The 22,544-nt window shown below is 44.8% G+C and overlaps 1 protein-coding gene and 1 pseudogene across 5 annotated transcripts in view; both read right to left on the bottom strand.

Moving 5' to 3' along the window:
- Nucleotides 1-22,544, bottom strand: part of LOC105487257 (NF2, moesin-ezrin-radixin like (MERLIN) tumor suppressor) — a 101,979-nt gene that overhangs the window by 78,858 nt on the left and 577 nt on the right. The window lies entirely within an intron of this gene.
- Nucleotides 13,139-22,542, bottom strand: LOC139358707 (ribulose-phosphate 3-epimerase-like; annotated as a pseudogene).

The raw sequence follows: 22,544 nt of genomic DNA, 5'->3' as shown, positions 1-22,544 counted from the left end.
ACCTGTCCCTGTCCTATTCTGCCTCTTTCAGTATAGATGGTGGCTTCCCTGAGCCTTTAAGCATGCTATGTATCCTGTCTGAGCCCCCATTTCCCCACTTAAAGATGAAGCCAATTACAGAACCTAGGTCCAAAGTAGCCATTGATCACTGCTAGGAGGTGTTCCCTTCCTGGTCCATGTGGGCACCCAGTAAATCACAGAGCTGGGTGTGGTGGCTCACACCTATAATCCTAGCACTTTGGGAGGCTGAGGCAGGAGGATCCCTTGAGCCCAGGAGTTTGAGACCAACCAATGTAGGAAGACCCTTTTTTTTTTTGGAGACGGAGTCTCTCCCTGTCATCCAGGCTGGAGTGCAGTGGCTCAATCTTGGGCAACCTCCACCTCAGGCAATTATCCTGCCTCAGCCTCCCAAGTAGCTGGGATTACAGGCACATGCCACTGCCCCCAGCTAATTTTTCTATTTTTAGTAGAGACGGGTTTTTCCCATGTTGGCCAGGCTAGTCTTGAACTCCTGACCTCAGGTATCCACCCGCCTCAGCCTTCCAAAGTGCTGGGATTACAGGAATGAGCCACCACGTCTGGCCGACCCTGTCTCTATTTTTAAAAACAAATACATAAAAGAGACAGAGTCTCACTACAGGCTTCATGCAGTGGTACGAACATAGCTGACTGCAGCCTCCAACTCCTGGGCTCAAGTGATCCTCCTGTCTCAGCCTCCCAATTAGCTACGACTACAGGTGTGCACAACCACGCCTAATTACTATGTTTTTGTTTTTGTTTTTTTTTGAGACAGAGTCTCACTCTTGTTGCCCAGGCTGGAGTGCAGTGGCATAATCTCGGCTCACTACAACCCTTGTCTCCCAGGTTCAAGCAGTTCTCCTGCCTCAGCCTCCGGAGTAGCTGGGACTACAGGCATAAGCCACCACGCCCAGCTAATTTTCATATTTTTAGTAGAGACAGGGTTTCACCATGTGCCCAGACTGGTCTCGAACTCCTGGCCTCAAGTAATCTGGCCGCCTCAGCCTCCCACCGGGATTACAGGTGTGAGCCACCTTGCCCAGCCTATTTTATAATATCTCTTGAATGAATAAATGAGTCCCTGTTACATCAAATGAGGTAGTGTGTATTTAAAGCATTTAGCATGGTACCCAGCACAAAGTAACAGCTAGTCCCTAGCCCTTTGTCCCACACAAAGACAGAATGGGGTCTAGTGGAGGGCAGCACTAGCCAGCATCTGTCCTCCTTCCTTCTTCACACCCTTTCATCAGCACTCATGCATTCATCACTCACCCCTGCCTGTCCATGTCCTAGACCTCAGTAGTGGCACCCATGCCATCCACAGGCACTGCTTAAAACCCATGGGAGAGGCTGGGCATGATGGCTCATGCCTGTAATCCCAGCACTTTGGGAGGCCGAGTCGGGCAGATCACGAGGTCAGGAGTTCACCAGCCTGACAAACATGGTAAAACCCCGTCTCTACTAAAAATACAAAAATTAGCCTGGCATGATGGCGGGTGCCTGTAATCCCAGCTACTGTGGAGGCTGAGGCAGGAGAATCGCTTGAACCTGGGAGACGGAGGTTGAAGTGAGCTGAGATCACGTCACTGCACTCCAGCCTGGGCGACAGAGCGAGACTCCATCTCAAAAAAAAGAAAAAAACCCATGGGAGAGCACAGCAGTAAAAAGGTAGGTAACAGGCCAGGCATGGTGGCTCATGCCTGTAATCCCAGCACTTTGGAAGTCCAAGGTGGGCGGATCACCTGAGGTGGGGAGTTCAAGACCAGCCTGACCAACATGGAGAAACCCCGTCTTTACTAAAAATACAAAAATTTGCAGGGCGTGGTGGTGCATGCCTGTAATCCCAGCTACTCGGGAGGCTGAGGCTGGAGAATCACTTGAACCCAGGAGGCAGAGGTTGTGGCGAGCCAAGATCGTGCCATTGCACTCCAGTCTGGGTAACAAGAGTGAAACTCTGTCTCAAAAAAAAAAAAAAAGGTAGATAACAGTCTTACTTCTGAAACACAAAAAAGTTTCTTGGTGCACTAATATAGAGTATAGAACTAATACCCTGTACAATTACACTGCCCTCCAGAGTTTACATCCTTGAAGGGGATGGTTTGCCTGGTCCTAGGGAGTCTAGGATTTAAGATTTTACTGAAAATGCCAGAATTGTTCTGTCTTCCCCCTTTGAAAGTTCCTTCCATTATGGACAACTTATGTCTACTTGTATGCTGGAATGATCTGTAATGTTGGTATTTAATCCAATCATAATCCCACTTAGGTATGTGAAAACATTTAGAATGCCAAACAACAGGAGAAGGAGGCTTTGTTTTCAATATGAGATAGTATTAGGATCTCTCACAACTTCCTGTTTGGTTTTTCTTACTGAGAGATTGAATTATTAGAGTAAAATTCCAGCCTAGATAAGAAATAACATAGCCATTTAGCCTCCTGGCAAATTACACTCGGCACCCACTTTCTCAAAATGACAACAAATCTTTCAAGTGGAAAAATCTTCCAAAGCATCCAGCCAATTGTGCAATGCAGCAAGTAGTGCAGGAGATTTTTCCCCCATCTCTGCAGTAAAAAGAAAAAAAGTCTGAACTTAGCATGAGGTAACTTGACTCATATGTTAACTGCCACCGGTTCTGAACTTGAGTCCTTCTTGAAAAGCCACCTACATTTGACTTCAATAAAGTCAATAATTCTACAAGTACTCTCTCTCTCCTTTTTTTTCAAAATGCATCTGCCATCTCCTTGCATCAGCACCTTGCTCAGTTAATGGACAACATAAAAAGCAGGCAGGAGAGTAAAACTAATCACTTATCTGAGTCCTATCATCATAGATCAAACTATGATTACTTTCAACAGAATATGTGAACATGGTTTACAAACAGGTTTTTCCACTGGAAATCTGAGGTTCGGAGAGGTGTAATGGCTTGATAAATCACAACAGGGCAGTGCCCATGGTAACCAGAGCCTCCTACTTTAGGCCAATTATAGTCCCTTCCTTATCTTCCTTTCTGCCAGTGACTATGCATTCCATGAATCCTTGTAAGAACTCTGCAGGTTCAGCATTATTAGTCCCATTTTACCGATGAGAAAATAAGGTCCAGAGAGCTACATATCTTGTCCAAGGTAGAAGTAGTTTAGCTAGAATTCAAGCCCAGGTCTGTCTTCTTTCGAAGCCCATGCACTTTCTACTAATGCTCTGCTACTCAAAGTGTGGTCCTTGGGCTGGTGGCACAGGCATCATCACCTGAGTTTGTTATTAATACAGAATTCTCAGTTCCATCCCAGAACTACTGAATCAGAACCTACATTTGTCAAAGATTTCCCAGGTCATTTATGTAAAATTAAAGTTTGGCAAGCTTTGTACCATACCATCCAGCCTCTCTGAACGTCACTACTATTATCCTTTTCTATAGATCAGTGGTTCTCAATGTGGTCATGGAGGTTGGGTAGGGAGAAAGAGGAGATTGGAGGGTGTCCTCCCTAACCCAGGGACACCTGACAATGTCTGAAGACATTTTTGGTTATCACAACAACTGGGATGGGGTGGGGAAATGCTACTGGCATCTAGTAGGTAGAGGCCAGAGATCCTGCTAAACATCCTAGAACACACAAGACATACCCCACAACAAAGAATTATCCAGCCAAAATGTCAATCGTGCCAGGGTTGAAAAACCTTGCTCTAGCTGATAATACTGTCCAACATCTTTGGGTCTGGAATCTACTTAATGAAGGAAAAAGAAGAGCTTTTCCTGGCAAAATTATGGCTGAAAAAATGTCATACAAAATCCCTTTCCTGGACCGACATGGTGGTTCACACCTGTAATCCCAGCACTTTGGGAGACCAAGGCGGGCAGATCACCTGAAGTCAGGAGTTCAAGATCAGCCTGGCTAACGTGGTGAAAACCCGTCTCTACTAAAAATACAAAAATTAGCCGGGCACGGTGGCATGCGCCTGTAATCCCAGCCACTTGGGAGGCTGAGGCAAAAGAATCACTTGAGCCCGGGTGGCGGAGATTGCAGTGAGATGAGATCGCACCATTACACTCCAACCTGGGTGACAGAGCGAGACTCTGTCTCAAAAAAGACCCCCCCAAAAACTAAAATCCCTTCCCTTACAGGCTAGTCTCTCTTAACCTCTCACAACATCTAACATCTATCAAATAGCAACTTAGCTCAGAGGTCAGCAAACTATGGCCCACAGGACAAATCCAACCCACCACCTATTTTTGTGTGGCCTGAGAGCTAAGAACGATTTTTACTTTTTTTTTTTTTTTTCGAGATGGAGTTTCGCTCTTGTTGCCCAGGCTGGAGTGCAATGGCGTTATCTTGGCTCACTGCAACCTCCGCCTTCCGGGTTCAAGTGATTCTCCTGCCTCAGCCTCCCGAGTAGCTGGGATTACAGGTGCATGCCACCATGCCGGGCTAATTTTTGTATTTTCAGTAGAGACGGGGTTTTACATATTGGCCAAGCTGGTCTGAAACTCCTGACCTTGTGATCCATCCAGTTCAGCCTCCCAAAGTGCTGGGATTACATATATGAGCCACCATGCCCAGCCTGTTATATTTTTTAATGTTTTTAAATTTTCTTGTGAAAATTATGTGAAATTCAAATTTCTGTGTCGATAAAGTTTTCTTTCAACAGTCATGCCCATTGTTTACATTTTGCCTAAGGTTTTTTTTTTTAAACAGCTTGATATATAATTCATATACCCTAAAATTCACCCATTTAAATTGCACAATTCAGTAGTTTTTAGTATATTCACAGTGTGTACAATCATCACCAGTTTTAGAATATTTTCATCACTTCATAAATAAAATCTTATATATTTCAGCTATCACACCCTCTACCCCATCCACTTTTGCCAGCCCTGAGCAACTACTGATTTACTTTGTCTCTGTAGATATGCCTATTCTAGACTTGCATATGAATGGAATCATATGTGTCCTTTTGTGGCTGGTTTCTTTCACTTAGCATAGCGTTTTCGAGGTCCATCCATGTTGCAGCACGTGCTGGTACTTCATTCTATTTTATTGCCAAATAATTCCATAGTATGGATAGACCACATTTTGTTCATCCATTCATCAGCTGATGTACATTTGAACTGTTTCTACCTCCTGGCTATTATGAATACTACTACTATAAACATTCACATATAAGTTTTTCTTGTAGACTTATGCTTTCATTTCTCTTGAGAAGACATCTGTAAGTTGAATTGCTGGGTCATATGGTTAACTCTGTTTAATTGTTTGAGGAACTGCCACAATGTTTTTCTTTTCATCTTTTTTGAGACTGGGTCTCACTCTGTCACCCAGCCTGGAGTATAGTGCCACAATCACAGCTAACCGCAACCTCAAAATTGTGGGCTCAAGGAATCCTACCACCTTGGCCTCTCAAGTAGCTGTGACTATAGAAGAACGCTACCATACCCAGCTAATTTTCTTCTTTTCTTTTTTTGAGACAGGGCCTCGCTTTGATTACCAGGCTGGCAGCGCAGTGGTGCAGTCATGCCTCACTACAGCCTCTCCCGGCCTCAAGCGATCCTTCCACCTCAACCTCCCAAGTAACTGAGACTACAGGTGCGAGCCACCACACCTGGCTAATTTTTAAATTTTCTGTAAAGAAAGGGTCTTACTTTGTTGCCCAGGCTGCTCTCGAAATTCAGCTTCAAGTGATCCTCCCACCTTGGTCTCCCAAAGTGCAGGGATTACAGGTATGACCCACCATGCCTGGCTAACTAGTTTGCTTTTCAAACTGGCTGCACCATTTTATGTTCTTACCAGCAGTTTAAAAGGGTTCAAATTTCTCCATATTCGTTTGTTTTTTTTTTTCTCCACCCCAGGCTGGAGTGCAGTAGCACAATCTCAGCTCACTGCAACCTCCACCTCCCGAGTTCAAGTGATTCTCATGTCTCAGCCTCCAGAGTAGCCGGGACTACAAGTGCATGCCACCACGGCTAGCTAATTTTTGTATTTTTAGTAGAGATGGGGTTTTGCTATATTGGCCAAGGTAGTCTTGAACCCCTGGCCTCAAGCAATCCACCTGCCTCAGCCTCCCAAAGTGCTAGGATTACAGGCATGAGCCACCACACCCAGCCTAATTTTTGTATTTTTAATATAGACAGGGTTTCACCATGTTGGCCGGACGGGTCTCGAACTCCTGGCCTCAAGTAATCCATCCACCTCAGCATCCTAAAGTGCTCAGATTACTAGAGTGAGCCACCTCACCTGGCCCTTTGATCCATTTTAAGTTTTTTTTTTTTTTGGGGGGGGGGACGGAGACTTGCCCTGTCACCCAGGCTAGAGCGCAATGGCATGATCTCAGCTCACTACAACCTCCTGGGTTCAAGTGATTCTCCTGCCTCAGCCTCCCGAGTAGCTGTGATTACAGGTGCCTGCCACCATGCCCAGCTAATTATTATTTATTTTATTTTATTTTATTTTATTTTTTTGAGACGGAGTCTCGCTCTGTTACCCAGACCGGAGTGCAGTGCTGTGATCTCAGCTCACTGCAAGCTCCACCTCCTGGATTCATGTCATTCTCCCGCCTCAGCCTCCAAAGTAGCTAGGACTATAGGTGCCCGCCACCATGCCCGGCTATTTTTGTTTTTGTATTTTTAGTAAAGGTGGGGTTTCACTGTCTTAGCCAGGATGGTCTTGATCTCCTGACCTCGTGATCCACCCGCCTTGGCCTTCCAAAGTGCTGGGATTACAGGCATGAATCACCACGTCCGGCCTAATTTATTTTTAGTAGAGACGGGGTTTCACCATGTTGACCAGGTTCGTCTTGAACTCCTGACCTCATGATCCACCCGCCTCAGCCTCCCAAAATGCTGGGATTACAGGCGTGAGCCACCACGCCCAGCCATGAGTTAATTTTTGTGTATGGTGTGAAGTAGGGGTTTAATTCAATTTTTTTTGCATGTGGCTATCCAGTTGTCTCAGATCCATTTGTTCAAAGGACTATTCCAGCCACGTGCAGTGGCTCACACCTGTAATCCCAGCACTTTGGGAGGCTGATGCAGGCGGATCATGAGGTCAGGAGTTCAAGACTAGCCTGGCCAACATAGTGAAACCCTGTCTGTACTAAAAATACAAAAATTAGTCGGGCGTTGTGGCAGGTGCCTGTAGTCCAGGTATTCAGGAGGCTGAGGGAGGAAAATCACTTGAACCCAGGAGGTGGAGGTTGCAGTGAGCCAAGATTGCACCACTGCACTCCAGCCTAGATGACAGAGTGAGACTCCATCTCAAAAAAAGAAAGAAAGAAAGGACTATTCCTTCTCACAGTCTGTGGCATGTAGCAAGAAAAGACAAGACAAGACAAGACAATTCTCCCTCGCTGAATGGTCTTGGCACCCTTGTCAAGAATCAGGTGACCATGAACTCTCAACTCTATTCTACTGGGTTTATTTCTGGACTCTCAATTCTATCCCGCTGATCTATACATTTATCCTTACACCAGTACCACACTGTCTTTTTTTTTTTGAAATGGAGTCTCGCTCTGTCCCCCAGGCTAGAGTGCAGTAGCACGATCTCGACTCTCTGCGATCTCCACCTCCTGGGTTCAAGGGATTCTTGTGCCTCAGTCCTCCCAAGTAGCTTGGACTACAAGGGTGCACCCCCATGCCCAGCTAATTTTTGTATTTTTGGTAGAGACAAGATTTCTCAGCTCACTACAACCTCCTGGGTTCAAGTGACTCTCCTGCCTCAGCCTCCCGAGTAGCTGCGATTACAGGTGCCTGCCACCACGCCCAGCTAATTATTATTTATTTTATTTTATTTTATTTTTTTGAGACAGAGTCTCGCTCTGTTACCCAGAATGGAGTGCAGTGCTGCGATCTCAGCTCATGTTGCCATATTGCCCAGTCTGGTCCCGAACTCCTGACCTCAAGTGATCTGCCCGTCTTGGCCTCTCAAAGTGTTGGGATTATAGGTATGAGCCACTGTGCCTGGTGACATTGTCTTGATTATAGTTGTTTTATAGTATGTCTTGAAATCGCAAAGTGTGAGTCTTTCTGCTTGCTTCTTTTTCAAGATTTAGCTAATGTGGGTCCCTTATGATTCCATATGAATTTCTGAATTGACTTGTCAATTTCTTTCTTTTCTTTTTTTTTTTTTTTGAGACGGAATTTCGCTCTTGTTGCCCAAGCTGGAGTGCAATGGCGCGTAATCTCGGCTCACCACAAACTCCGCCTCCCAGGTTCAAGCGATTCTCCTGCCTCAGCCTCCCAAGTAGTTGGGATTACAGGCATGCACCACCACACCTGGCTAATTTTGTACTTTTAGTAGAGACGGAGTTTTTTCATGTTGGCCAGGCTGGTCTCAAGTGATCCGCCTGTCTCGGCCTCCCAAAGTGCTGGGATTACATGCATGAGCCACCACACTTGGCGACTTGTCAATTTCTACAATGAAATGAACTGGGATTCTGACAGGGATTATGTCGAACGTGTAGATCAATCTCCAAAGTACTGCCAACTTGACAATGTTACGTCTTATCCATGAACAAGAGCTATTTTCTACTTATTTATATCTTCCTTCTTTTAAAAATGTTTTATAGGCCAGGCATGGTGGCTCACACTTGTAATCCCAGCACTTTGAAGGGCCAACATGGAAGGATTGCTTGAGGTCAGGTTCAAGACCAGTGTGGGTAACACAGGGAGACTCTGTCTCTACAAGAAATTAAAAAAAAGGGCCGGGCGCGGTGGCTCAAGCCTGTAATCCCAGCACTTTGGGAGGCCGAGACGGGCGGATCACGAGGTCAGGAGATCAAGACCATCCTGGCTGACACGGTGAAACCCCGTCTCTACTTTAAAAATACAAAAAACTAGCCAGGCGAGGTGGCGGGCGCCTATAGTCCCAGCTACTCGGGAGGCTGAGGCAGGAGAATGGCGTGAACCCGGGAGGCGGAGCTTGCAGTGAGCTGAGATCCGGCCACTGCACTCCAGCCTGGGCGGCAGAGCGAGACTCTGTCTCAACAAAAAAAAAAAAAGAAATTAAAAAAAAAATAGCTAGGGATGATCGTGCATGCCTGTGGTCCAAGCTGCTTGGGAGGCTGACGTAGGAGGATCACTTGAGCCTGGAAGGTCTAGGCTGCACTGAGCTATGATTGCACCACTGCACTTGTTCTCACTTCAGTGCAAGCCCGAGAAAAAAAAAATCAATTAAATCATTTAAAAGGCCAGGCTGGGCGCATTGGCTCATGCCTGTAATCCCAGCACTTTGGGAGGCTGAGGTGGGTGGATCACCTGAGGTCAGGAGTTGGAGACCGGCCTGGCCAACAAGGGGAAACCCTGTCTATACTAAAAATATAAAAATTAGCCAGGCTTGGTGGTGCACACCTGTAGTCCCAGCTACTCAGGAGGCTGAGGCAGGAGAATCTCTTGAACCTAGGACTCAGAGGCTGCAGTGAGCTAAGATCATACCACTATGCTCCAGCCTGGGCAACAGAGCAACACTCCATCTCAAAAAAATTAATTAATTAATTAATTAAGGCAGGCGCGGTGGCTCACGCCTGTAATCCCAGCACTTTGGGAGGCCAAGGCAGGCGGATCACAAAGTCAGGAGATTGAGACCATCCTGGCTAACACGGTGAAACCCTGTCTCTACTAAAAAAAAACAAAAAATTAGCTGGGTGTGGTGGCACACACCTGTAGTCCCAGCTACGTGGGAGGTTGAGGCAGGAGAATCGCTTTAACCTGGGAGGCAGAGGTTGCAGTGAGCTGAGATCACACCACTACACTCCAGCCTGGACGACTGAGTGAGACTGTTTCAAAAAAAAATAAAATTAATTTAAAAAACAAAACCAAAAATGTTTTACAGCTTTTAGAGTATAAGTTTTATACTTTCTTTTACACAACTGTCAGAGGATGGAAAAAAAAGATACTTTTCGTGTTATAAGTATTTTTATTTTTTAGGTTATAACAAATGGAATTTTCTTAATTTCATTTTCAGGTTGTTCATTCCAAGTGGATACATTTACAACTGACTTTTGCATAATGACCTTGTATCCTACAACATTACTAAGCTAATAATTTATTAGCTCCAATACTTTTTTAGTGGATTCCTCAGGGTCTATATGCAAGATCACGTCATCTGCAAACAGAAATGATCTTACTAGTTCCCTTCCAATATAGATGTCTTTTATTGCATTTTCTTGCCTAATTGCCCTGGCTAGAACCTCCAACACAATGCTGAATAGAAGTGATGAAAGTAGGTATCTTATTCCTAATCTTAAGGATAAGCGGCCGGGCGCGGTGGCTCAAGCCTGTAATCCCAGCACTTTGGGAGGCCGAGACGGGAGGATCACGAGGTCAGGAGATCGAAACCATCCTGGCTAACACGGTGAAACCCCGTCTCTATTAAGAAATACAAAAAACTAGCCGGGCGAGGTGGCGGGCGCCTGTAGTCCCAGCTACTCGGGAGGCTGAGGCCGGAGAATGGCATGAACCCGGGAGGCGGAGCTTGCAGTGAGCTGAGATCCGGCCACTGCACTCCAGCCTGGCGACAGAGCGAGACTCCGTCTCAAAAAAAAAAAAAAAAAAAAAAAAAAAAAAAAAAAGGATAAGCATACAGTATTTCACTATTTTGTTTGTTTGTTTGTTTGTTTGCTTGTTTTGAGACGGAGTCTCGCTCCGTTGCCCAGCCTGGAGTGTGCTGTGGTGCTATCTCAGCTCACTGCAACCTCTGCCTCCCAGGTTCAAGCAATCCTCCCACGTAAGCCTCCAGAGTAGCTACGATTACAGGTATGCACCACCACATCTGGCTAATTTTTTTTTTTTTTTTTTTTTGTATTTTTAGTGGAGACAGGGTTTCACCATGTTGGCCAGGCTGTTCTTGAACTCCTGACCTCAAGTGATCTGCCCAACTTGGCCTCCCAAAGTGCTAGGATTACAGGCGTGACCCACCGTGCCTGGCCTCAGTCTTTCACTATTATGAAGTTAGCTGTGGGTTTTTCATAACTGCTGTTTATCACGTTGAGGAACTCTTCTTCTCTTCTTAGTTTATTTAGTGTTTTTATCATGAAAAACAGGCTGAATTTTGTCAAATGCTTTTTCTGTGTCTACTGAGATGACAATGTGATTTTTGTTTTTTATTCTATTGATATTATGCATTACATTATTTACATTAATTCATTTTTGGATGTTAAACCAACTTTGCACTCCTAGAATAAATCCTGGTTGTTTATGGTATATAATTCTTTTTATATGTTACTGGATTCAGTTTGCTAGTATTTTTGTTGAGGATTTTTGCTTCCACATTTGTAAGATATATTTGTCTATAGTTTTATTTTCTTGTAATGTCTTTGTCTGGTTTTGGCAACAGGGTAATACCAGTCTCATAAAATTCATTTATAAGTATTTTCTCCTCTTTTTCATTTTTGAAGAATTTGTGAAGAATGTGAAGAACTGTAGTAATTTTTCTTGAAATGTTTGGTAGAATTCAGTGGTGAAGCTATCAGGACCTCTAGTAGGTAAAGCCTAGGATTTGCTTTTCTTTTCTTTTTTTTTTTTTTTTGAGATAGAATCTTGCTCTGTCACCCAGGCTGGAGCGCAGTGGTGCGATCTCAGCTCACCACAATCTCCAACTCCTGGGTTCAAGTGATTCTCCTGCCTCAGCCTCCTGAATAGCTGGGACTACAGGTGCACACCACTATGCTTGGCTAATTTTTGTATTTTTAGTAGAGACAAGGTTTCACCATATTGGACAGGCCGGTCTTGAATTCCTGACCTCGTGATCTGCCCGCCTCGGCTTCCCAAAGTACTGGGATTACAGGCATGAGCCACTGCGCCCAGCCTCTTTTCTTTTTTTTAAGAGACAGGGTCTTACTCTGTCATCCTGGCTGAAGTACTGTGGCACAATCATAGCTCACTATCTCCTCAACCTCCTAGGATCAAGTGATCCTCACAACTTAACCTCCTGAGTAGCTGGGACTCCAGGCTCATACCACCATGCCTAGCTGATTTCATATATATTATGTATATCTTAGAGTTGGGGTCTCACTATGTTGCCCAGGTTGTTCTCAAGCTCCTGGCCTCAAAGGATCCTCCTGCCTTGACCTCCCAAAGTGCTGAGATTACAGGCAACAGCCACTGTGCCCAGGTATCTCTAACTATTTATTTATTTTTTAATGGTACACTATCGTACCCAAACTTATATTTTTAAATTCCATTCGACTCATATTACCAAGCATATAAACAAATCACACATAACACAAAATAGAAAAAAACATGAAAACTTCCTTTGCTTTTGGAAAACAGCTGAGAAACAACAAAATTCTTTTCAGAAATACAGAAAAAAATTGTTTTTGTAGTGTAGCTAATATGCCCTCCTTAGACATTAAGACACTTTTCTGTTTGTAACCTTAATGCAGCCATATTTTTACTCTTTATAAAAATCAAGGCTCTCAGGCCGGGCGCGGTGGCTCAAGCCTGTAATCCCAGCACTTTGGGAGGCCGAGGCGGGCGGATCACAAGGTCAGGAGATCGAGACCACAGTGAAACCCCGTCTCTACTAAAAATACAAAAAATTAGCCGGGCGCGGTGGCGGGCGCCTGTAGTCCCAGCTACTCAGGAGGCTGAGGCAGGAGAATGGCGGGAACCCGGGAGGCGGAGCTTGCAGTGAGCCGAGATCGCGCCACTGCACTCCAGCCTGGGCAACAGCGTGAGACTCCGTCTCAAAAAAAAAAAAAAAAAAAAAAAAAAAAAATCAAGGCTCTCAATAAAAACAGTATCTCATTCACTAATAAAGTGCTTCACTGAAAATGTAGTCATACACACCAATTTCTAACTTCTTTTTTTATTTATTTTATTTATTTTATTTTTTTTATTTTTTATTTTATTTTATTTTTTTTTTTTTTAGACGGAGTCTCACGCTGTTGCCCAGGCTGGAGTGCAGTGGCGCGATCTCGGCTCACTGCAAGCTCCGCCTCCTGGGTTCACGTCATTCTCCTGCCTCAGCCTCCTGAGTAGCTGGGACTACAGGCGCCCGCCACCGCGCCCGGCTAATTTTTTTTGTATTTTTAGTAGAGACGGGGTTTCACTGTGGTCTCGATCTCCTGACCTTGTGATCCGCCCGCCTCGGCCTCCCAAAGTGCTGGGATTACAGGCTTGAGCCACCGCGCCCGGCCTATTTTTTTTTTTTTTGAGACTGAGTCTGGCTCTGTCGCCCAGGCTGGAGTGCAGTGGCCGGATCTCAGCTCACTGCAAGCTCCGCCTCCTGGGTTTACGCCATTCTCCTGCCTCAGCCTCCCGAGTAGCTGGGACCACAGGCGCCCGCCACTTCGCGCAGCTAGTTTTTTGTATTTTTTTAGTAGAGATGGGGTTTCACCGTGTTAGCCAGGATGGTCTCGATCTCCTGACCTCGTGATCCGCCCGTCTCGGCCTCCCAAAGTGCTGGGATTACAGTCTTGAGCCACTGCGCCCGGCCCTAACTTCTTATAATACTCTGTACAATCAATCATAATCACCGAAATGAATAACTGCTCAAAAAAGCAGAATGGCTTCAACTGCATTATGATTTGGTAGTCGATATTTCTGTTTTCCAGTAAAAAGGAGATTTCGTAAACAGAAACACTGGGCTCCTTATGGTTTCATCAATCAAGAGAATGTTTCTGAGCAGCTTCTGAGCAAACATTTCTTTTTTTTTTTTTTTTTTTTTTTTTTTTTTTTTGAGACGGAGTCTCGCTCTGTCGCCCAGGCTGGAGTGCAGTGGCACAATCTCGGCTCACTGCAAGCTCCGACTCCCGGGTTCACGCCATTCTCCGGCCTCAGCCTCCCGATTAGCTGGGACTACAGGCGCCCGCCACTGTGCCCGGCTAATTTTTTCTATTTTTAGTAGAGACGGGGTTTCACCATGGTCTCAATCTCCTGACCTTGTGATCCGCCTGCCTCGGCCTCCCAAAGTGCTGGGATTACAGGCGTGAGCCACCGCGCCCGGCCCGCAAACATTTCTTAACAGGTTGATCACAGATCTGGGGTCTTGCCTCCTCACAATAGCACTGCCAGACACAATCATGTTAGCTCCTGCCTCTGCACACCTATGGACAGCGTCAGGATCTATTCCACCAGCGACCTCTATAACCTAAGATGGGAACTGGATCCTCAACCAGTGAACCTTTGGCATCATATCTTCCATGAATTTATGCCCTCCAAACCCTGGTTCCACTGTCATAACCAAGGCCATATCTAGTTGATTACTCCACGGTGCCAAATACTGAATTGAGGTTCCTGGTTTGATGGCAAGGCCAACCTTCATCCCATTCTCCCAATTGTCTTTAATCAAAGTCCCTGGGTTCTCAGTAGCCTCGAGCTGAAAGATGTACTGATTGGCTCCTCTTATAGTCACTGGCTTTACCCACTGTTCTGGCTTGGACACCATCATGTACATGTTCGTCCATTACATCCAGGTGGAGATAATCGACCCCAGAGTCTAGCATCCAGAGGTACTGGGCCCCTAAATTGGCCAGGTAGTGTTGAGGATGGACGGGCCAATCTTGCAGCCCGATGCCATACACTGGTTCCCAAGAGCAAGTTACTCCACAAGTCCCCTTAATTACTAATTTAATATCTTTACTTGTTATAGGTTTATTCAGATGGTGTCTCTTCTTGGGTCAATCTTGGTGGTTTATGTCTTTCTAGGAGTTTGTCCATTTCATTTCATTGAAGTTATCTAATTACTTGGCATTCAACTGCCATTTTACTTTTTTTTTTTGGTATGTGTTTCACATCTTTTTTTTTTTTTTTTTTTTTTCAGGTAGGGGGGATGGAGTCTTGCTCTGTCACCCAGGTTGGAGTGCAGTGGCATGATCTCGGCTCACTGCAAACTCTGCCTCCTGGGTTCAAGTGACCTCCTGCCTCAGCCTCCCAAGTAGCTGGGATTACAGGCATGTGCCACCATGCACGGCTAATTTTTGTATTTTTAGTAGAGACAGGGTTTCACCATGTTGGCCAGGCTAATCTCAAACTCCTGACCTCAGGTGACCTGCCCACCTCAGCCTCCCAAAGTGCTGGGATTAGAGGTGTGAGCCACTGCACCTGACGTATTTCACATTATTTTTATTTCTCTGTTCCTCCTTTACTACTTTCTATTAATTTAAGTGCATATTTTCTAATGAAACATTTAAATTTATTTAACAATTATTTCACTAGTTTTTCAGGCTTTTGTTTTTTAGTGGTTGCTCTGGGATTTACTATGTAATCTCAACATATCAGAATGAGCTTCAGATTGGCTGTGCATGGTGGCTCATGCCCGTAATCCCAGCACTTTGGGAGTCCAAGGCGGGCGGATCACCTGAGTTTAGGAGTTCAAGATCAGCCTAGCCAACATAGTGAAACCCTGTCTCTACTAAAAAAATACAAAAATTAGCCGGGTGTGGTGGCGCATGCCTGTAACCCCAGCTATTCAGAAGGCTGAGGCAGGAGAATCACTTGAACCCAGAAGGCGGAGGTTGCAGTGAACCAAGATCATGGCACTGGACTCCAGCCTGGCCAATAGAGCAAGACTCCGTCTCACAAAAAAAAGAAAGAATCAGCTTCAGGTTTATACTAGCTTAATTCCAGTGATATATAGTCATATTTACATAGGAGTTATTCATATATAACTCCATTCCTTTTCCCCCTTTTTCATGGCCTTATTGTTATACATACATCTATTACATATCCATCTATTAAACTTACATACCCAATAAAAGATTTTTGTTCTGTTTTGTTTTTTGAGATGGGAGTTTCACTCCTGTTGCCCAGGCTGGAGTGCAATGGTACCATCTTGGCCCACTGCAACGTCTACCTCCCCAGTTCAAGCGATTCTCCTGCCTCAGCCTCCTGAGTAGCTGGGATTATAGGCATGAGTCATCACGCCTAGCTAATTTTGTTATTTTTAGTAGAGACGGGGTTTCTCCATGTTGGTCAGGCTGTTCTCGATCTCCTGACTTCAGGTGATTCACTTGCCTCGGCTTCCCAAAGTGCTGGGATTACAGGTGTAATCCTAGCACGGTCAAAATGTTGTTGTAGTTGTTATTTTAAGATCTGTAGCCATTTCCTTAGCCCATAGAGCTTTGCTCCCACCCAGCTCCTTTGTGCTGTTATTGGCAAATGTATTACACATACATTTTTTGTAAGCCCAACAAAATATTATATACATACTGTTTTATATGATTGTTTATCAGTTAAGAGGAAAAAAATATGCATTTATACTGTCTTTTATAATTACATAATTACCTTTACCAGTGTTCTTTGTTTATTTGTATGGATTTAAATTACTGTCTGGTGTCTCTTGCTTTCAGCCTGAAGAATTTACTTCAGTATTTCCTCTAGGGCAGGTCTTCAAGCAATAAATCCTCTCAGCTTTTGGCTTTTGTTTATCTGAGAAATTTCAACTTTTATTTATTTTTTTCTTTTTGAGATGGAGTCTCACTCTATTGCCCAGGCTAGAGTGCAATGGTGCGATCTTGACTCACTGCAACCTCTACCTCCTGGGTTCATGCAATTCTCCTGCCTCAGCCTCCCAACTAGCTGGGATTACAGGTGTGCAACACCACGCCCGGCTAATCTTTCTATTTTTAGTAGAGACAGGGTTTCATCATGTTGTTCAGGCTGGTCTTGAACTCCTGACCTCAGGTGACCCACCCACCTCAACCTCCCAATGTGCTGGGATTACAGGTATGAGCCACTGCGCCCAGCCATCATCTTCATTTTGAAATGTCCAGTTCATCTATATCCAGCTTTGCTAAATACAGGATTCTTAGTTGATGGGATTTTTCTTTGAGTATTTTGAAGATGTTATCCCACTGCCTATGGCCCTTATGGTTTCTACTGAGAAATCTGCTGTTAATATTATTGGGGCTCCCTTGAAAGTGATGAATCCTTTTTCTCTTTTTGTTTTCAAGATTTTCTTCTTGTCTGACTGTCAGCATTTTTAGCATGATACGTCTTTTTGTGGATCTCTGTATTTATCTTACTTGGAGTTCATTAAGCTTTCTAAATGTATAGGTTAATGTTTTTCAAAAAATTTGGGAAGTTTCAGCCTTTTTTTTCCCAAAGATTTTTTCTGCTTCCTTTTCTATCCTCTTCTGGTATTCCCATTATGCATATGTTGGCATGTTTAGTGATCTCCCACATTTCTGAGGCTCTGCTCATTTTTCTTCATTCTTTTCTTCTAATCTTCAGCATGCGTAATCTCTATCAATCTATTTTCTTTTTTTTTTTTTTTTTTTTTTTTTTTTTTTTTTTTGAGATAGAGTCTCACTCTGTCGCCCAGGCTAGAGTGCAGTGGTACAATCTCTGCTCACCGCAACCTCTGCCTCCCGGATTCAAGCAATTCTCCTGCTTCAACCTCCGGAGTAGCTAGGATTACACGTACCCGCCATCATGCCCCACTAATTTTTGTATTTTTGTAGAGACAAGGTTTCAGCATGTCGGCCAGGCTGGTCTTGAACTCCTGACCTCAGGTGATCCACCCGCCTCAGTCCCCCAAAGTGCTCCCAAAGCCACTGTGCAGTGACTGAGGCAGGAGAATTGCTTGAACCGGGGAGGCAGATGTTGCAGTAAGCCGAGATTGCACCACTGCACTCCAGCCTAGGCAAAAGAGCGAGACTCCGTCTCAAGAAAAAAAAAAAAAATCACTAATTCTTTCTTCACCCAGTTCAAATCTATTATTGAGTCCCTCTAGTGCATTTTAAAATTTGTTATTGTACTTCCTTTTTTTTTTTCTTTTTCTGAGATGGAGTCTCGCTTTGTCACCCAGGCTGGAGTGCAGTGGCGCAATCTCGGCTCACTGCAACCTCCACCTCCCAGGTTCATGCAATTCTCCTGCCTCAACCTCCCGAGTAGCTGGGACTACAGGTGCCGGCCACCACGCACAGCTAATTTTTGTATTTTTAGTAAAGACGGGGTTTCACCATGTTGGTCAGGCTGGTCTCGAACTCCTGACCTCAGGTGATCCGCCGGCCTCAGCCTCCCAAAGTGCTGGGATTACAGGCGTGAGCCACCCTGCCCAGTTGTTATTGTACTTTCAACTCCAGAATTTTCATTTATTTTTTTATAATTTCTATATCTTTATTGATATTCTTTAATTGATGAAACAGTGTCATACTGTCCTTTACTTCTTTGTCATCATATTTTCCTTTAGTACTGTGAAACTAATGGCTAGTTTGAAGCCTTTTTCATTAACTCTGGCCCCTTGTCTCACAGGCAATTTCTGTTGCCAGCTTTTTTTCAGTGTATGTGTCATATTTTCCTGTTTCTTTGTATGTCTCCTAATTTTTTGTTGGAAACGACATTTTAGATCATATACTGTAGCAACTTTGGGGATTGGTACCCCCTCTCCAGTGCTAATTGTTATTTGTTTAGTAACTGGCTGGATTATTTGAGTGCAATCCATTTCCCCTAAAGAGTGTTAAGGCCTATGATATTGTTATTCAGGGAGGTGCAGCTTTGGGTACGCCCACAGTCACCCTGGGATTATTTGAGTGAAATCCATTTCCCCTGAAGAGTGTTAAGGCCTATGATACTGCTCTTCAGGGAGGTGCAGCTTTGGGTATGCCCACAGTCACCCTGGGATGACAGTGGTTTTGGTAGGGTTCTCTTCTTTTCTCTCCTTGACCACACCCAGCTATGATGCTCCACTAATTGGGGTATATTGTTCTATTATTTTCAACAATGCACTGAGGCATAACTTGCTCTTGCTCTACAAACTGATATAATCAAATTGTGCCTGTTTGGAGGAAAGCATTTTTTTCCACCTCCGCCACATACTTTACTTTTCAAATTGTTTTTTATTGATTCATAATAGTTGTACATATGTTGGGGGTACCTGCGGTATTCTGATTCATTAATATACAAGGTATAATGATACAACCAGGGCAGGAGGGACATCCATCACCTCAGAGGTCTGTGGCGCATGTTTTGTTTTGTTTTGTGACAGGACAGAGTTTCACTCTGTCACCCACGCTGGAGTGCAATGGCGTGATCTTGGCTCACTGCAACTTCCACCTCCCGGTTTACGTGATTCTCTTGCTTCAGCCTCCCAAATAGCTGGGATTGCAGGTGCATGCCACCATGTCCAGCTAATTTTTGTATTTTTAGTAGAGACGGGGTTTCACCATATTGGCCAGGATGGTCATGATCTCTTGACCTCATGATCCGCCCGCCTTGGCCTCCCAAAGTGTTGGGATTACAGGCGTGAGCCACCATGCTATGGTCAATGTTTGATCCTTATTCTGATCCTAGAAGGGCTTCTCCCAGCTGTCTTATTCCCCAATTCTTTCCAGCAAACCAGGAGACCTACAGTCTAGGCTGCATCTCCATTAAATCCGCAGATCTCTTTTTTTTACCCTTCTGGAGGAGGACAGGAATCTTTGGCAACTAATTCAGGAACGGACTCTGCATCTTCAGAGCTGCTTCTCTTCCTCTCGCCTGTTCTGACTTCAGGATCTGGACCTACCTCAATTGCCTTTGCTGCTTGTTCTTTTGTTTCAAATTCCACAAACGCAAATCCCTTTGGATCTCCAGTAGACTTATAATGTGGTATACTTATATAAACAACATTGCCACATTTCCCAAAGACTCTTTCAATCCAGCTGTGATTAACATTTTTGGGAAGTAACTCCTATGATAAATTAAAAGCAATATTAAATAGTTTTTCACAATCCTTATATTTTCAGAATGTCAATAAATTTTTTTTTTTTTTTTTTTTTTTTTGAGACGGAGTCTCGCTCTGCCGCCCAGGCTGGAGTGCAGTGGCCGGATCTCAGCTCACTGCAAGCTCCCCCTCCCGGGTTCACGCCATTCTCCTGCCTCAGCCTCCCAAGTAGCTGGGACTACAGGCGCCCGCCACCTCGCCTGGCTAGTTTTCTGTATTTTTTAGTAGAGACGGGGTTTCACCGTGTCAGCCAGGATGGTCTCGATCTCCTGACCTCGTGATCCGCCCGTCTCGTCCTCCCAAAGTGCTGGGATTACAGGCTTGAGCCACTGCGCCCGGCCAATAAATTTTTAACTTAAAAAAAAAAAAAAAAATCCGCAGATCTCCCAATTGCCTCTCACCAAAACCTTCACATCTCCAAATTGCCCTTAGGCATGAATTTCTACACAGTGTTGCAAATGAAGTCACTACCATTGGAAAGAGATTAGGAGCTATCTGTTTTAGGGCCTGCTTCTCTCCTCAGGCAAAATCCCAGAGAAAGGCTCTGGAGCTGGGGGGAAGGAGCGTGGAAAGCTTCTGAGAGATACCCGCACTCTAGAAACTGAGCACTTGGTGGAAGGAGGCAGGGGACCGCAACAACCTGAGGCTCAGCCTGCTAGAACTGGTGGATGAGCAATTGGGGCGCCAGTAGTTTCAGTATGCCATGCCCAAGGTACAATCCTGTTCCACAAGTAGGGACTAGGTGGAAGAAGGGAGCTCCAACTTTAGCCAAGCACGGTGGCTCACGCCTGTAATCCCAACACTTTGGGAGGCCAAGGCAGGCAGATCACCTGAGGTCAGGAGTTCAAGACCAGCCTGACCAACATGGAGAAACCCATCTCTACTAAAAACACAAAATCAGCCAGACGTGGTGGGGCAAGCCTACAATCCCAGCTACTCGGGAGGCTAAGGTGGGAGAATCGCTTGAACCTGGGAGGCGGAGGTTGCAGTGAGGCGAGATCGTACCATTGCACTCCAGCCTGGGCAACAAGAGCAAAACTCCGTCTCAAAAGAAAAAAAAAAGGGAGCTCCAACTTTCAATTGCACTCACACAGGTTTTAACCTCAGCAACAAGTAGCTCTGGGTATGATAAGAAATGCTGATGTCCAGCTTTTCCTGGGAAGAAAGCATTTGATTTGGGAGCTGAGGGAGCGGTGCCCCGTGTTTCAGTTTGCAATAGTCTGGAGTAGAAGCTCTACCTCACTAAGCTAGGAGTGGGTAAGGAGGGAATGATCTTGGTTCAAATACCATATCCTCTCATCTTTCTTACCGAATTTGTAGATTTTCTTGAATAGGTGTTTCATTTGTTGTTTGCCCTCAGGACCATTGCCGGAGGGTTTAAATAGTTGATTTTAAAAAAAGAATTTTTGGGCCAGACATGGTGGCTCCGTCTGTAATCCCATCACTTTGGGAGTCCAAGGCCAGCGGATTGCTTTAGGTCAGGAGTTCAAGATCAGCCTAGGCAACATGGCAAAATCCTTGTCTCTACAAAAATTAGCTAGGTGAGGCTGGGCGCGGTGGCTCACACCTGTAATAGCACCACTTTCCCACCACTTTGGGAGGCCCAGGTGGGCTGGTCATGAGGTCAGGAGTTCGAGATCAGCCTGCCCAATATGTTGAAACCCTGTCTCTACTAAAAATAGAAAAATTAGCCAGACGTGATGGCACATGCCTGTAATCCCAGCTACCTGGAAGGCTGAAGCAAGAGAACTGCTTGAACCTGGGAGGTGGAGGTGGCAGTGAGCCGAGATCGCGCCATTGCACTCCAGCCCGGTGCACTCTGGGTGACAGAGCGAGACATCTCAAAAAAAAAAAAAAAAAAATTAGCCAGGTGTGGTGCACACACCTGTGGTCCCAGTTACTCAGGAGGCCAAGGCAGGAGGACTGATTGAGCCACAGAGGTCGGTGAGGGTTGCAGTGAGCCATGATCACACTACTGCATGCCAGCCTGGGTGGCAGAGTGAGACTCTGTCTCAAAACGAAACAAAACAAAAAAGAATTTTCACCAGTTTTACAGAGGAATGGGTTCCTTAAGCTGTCATGCTGGAAGCTGATCTTATCTAAGGCTGCTTTTGTGTTACAATGACAGAGCTGAAGAGCTGAATAGCTCCAACAGAGATTCTCTAGTCTACAAAGTTGAAAATATTTACTATGTGGTCCTGTACAGAAAAAGCTTGCCAACCCTTGGTTACTGCTGCCAATGCTGCTGGTCCACAAACCACACCTTTAGTAGCAAGAACTTAAATTACTTGAGAAGCAGTACTGTACTGGCTGTGAGCTTAGTTCAAAACCCCACCTTGCCATTTACTAGATAAATGGGTTTGTTCTGAGGATTAAATGTGCAAATGTCTGGCACTTTGAAAATACTGAACAATTGATAGCTGTTAATCATCATGTTGGAAACTATGTGGAAAGTAAGTATGAGATATTATATCGTTCTTCAAAGGGTTTTTTTCCAGAATATGTAGGCTTTAGAAAAGGAAAACAAGTATTGGCTTTCCAATAAACAAGACGCAACTTCTAATACCTGGGTACATAACAATATTACCTAATGAAAGAATAAACTTTCAAGCGTTTAAGCGTAAGCCTAACTTAAGCCTGACACTGAAATCCGGAATTTTCTATCACAGGAGCATCCAGCTTCTTCCAATAACAATGAATGAAAATAACCTTCAGGAAATGCTAAAACCCAAAAGCCCTATGAAAAAAAGCAGCAATCATCTTTAACATGAGGTTTTGGGCCTAGTTGGCCCCTTCCGGTTCTGCCCGTCTCTAGCTACACCCATTAAGATGATATAAAGAGAACCTCTCGAGTTTCCACCTCGACTGTCACCGCAGCAGTCGGGGCTGCCGGCCGG

The sequence above is a fragment of the Macaca nemestrina genome, chromosome 15 (assembly GCF_043159975.1).
Source record: "Macaca nemestrina isolate mMacNem1 chromosome 15, mMacNem.hap1, whole genome shotgun sequence".
In the NCBI taxonomy this organism is placed as follows: domain Eukaryota; kingdom Metazoa; phylum Chordata; class Mammalia; order Primates; family Cercopithecidae; genus Macaca; species Macaca nemestrina.
The sequence above is the reverse complement of the archived record's forward strand: the minus strand, read 5'-3'. Positions and strand labels throughout refer to the sequence as shown.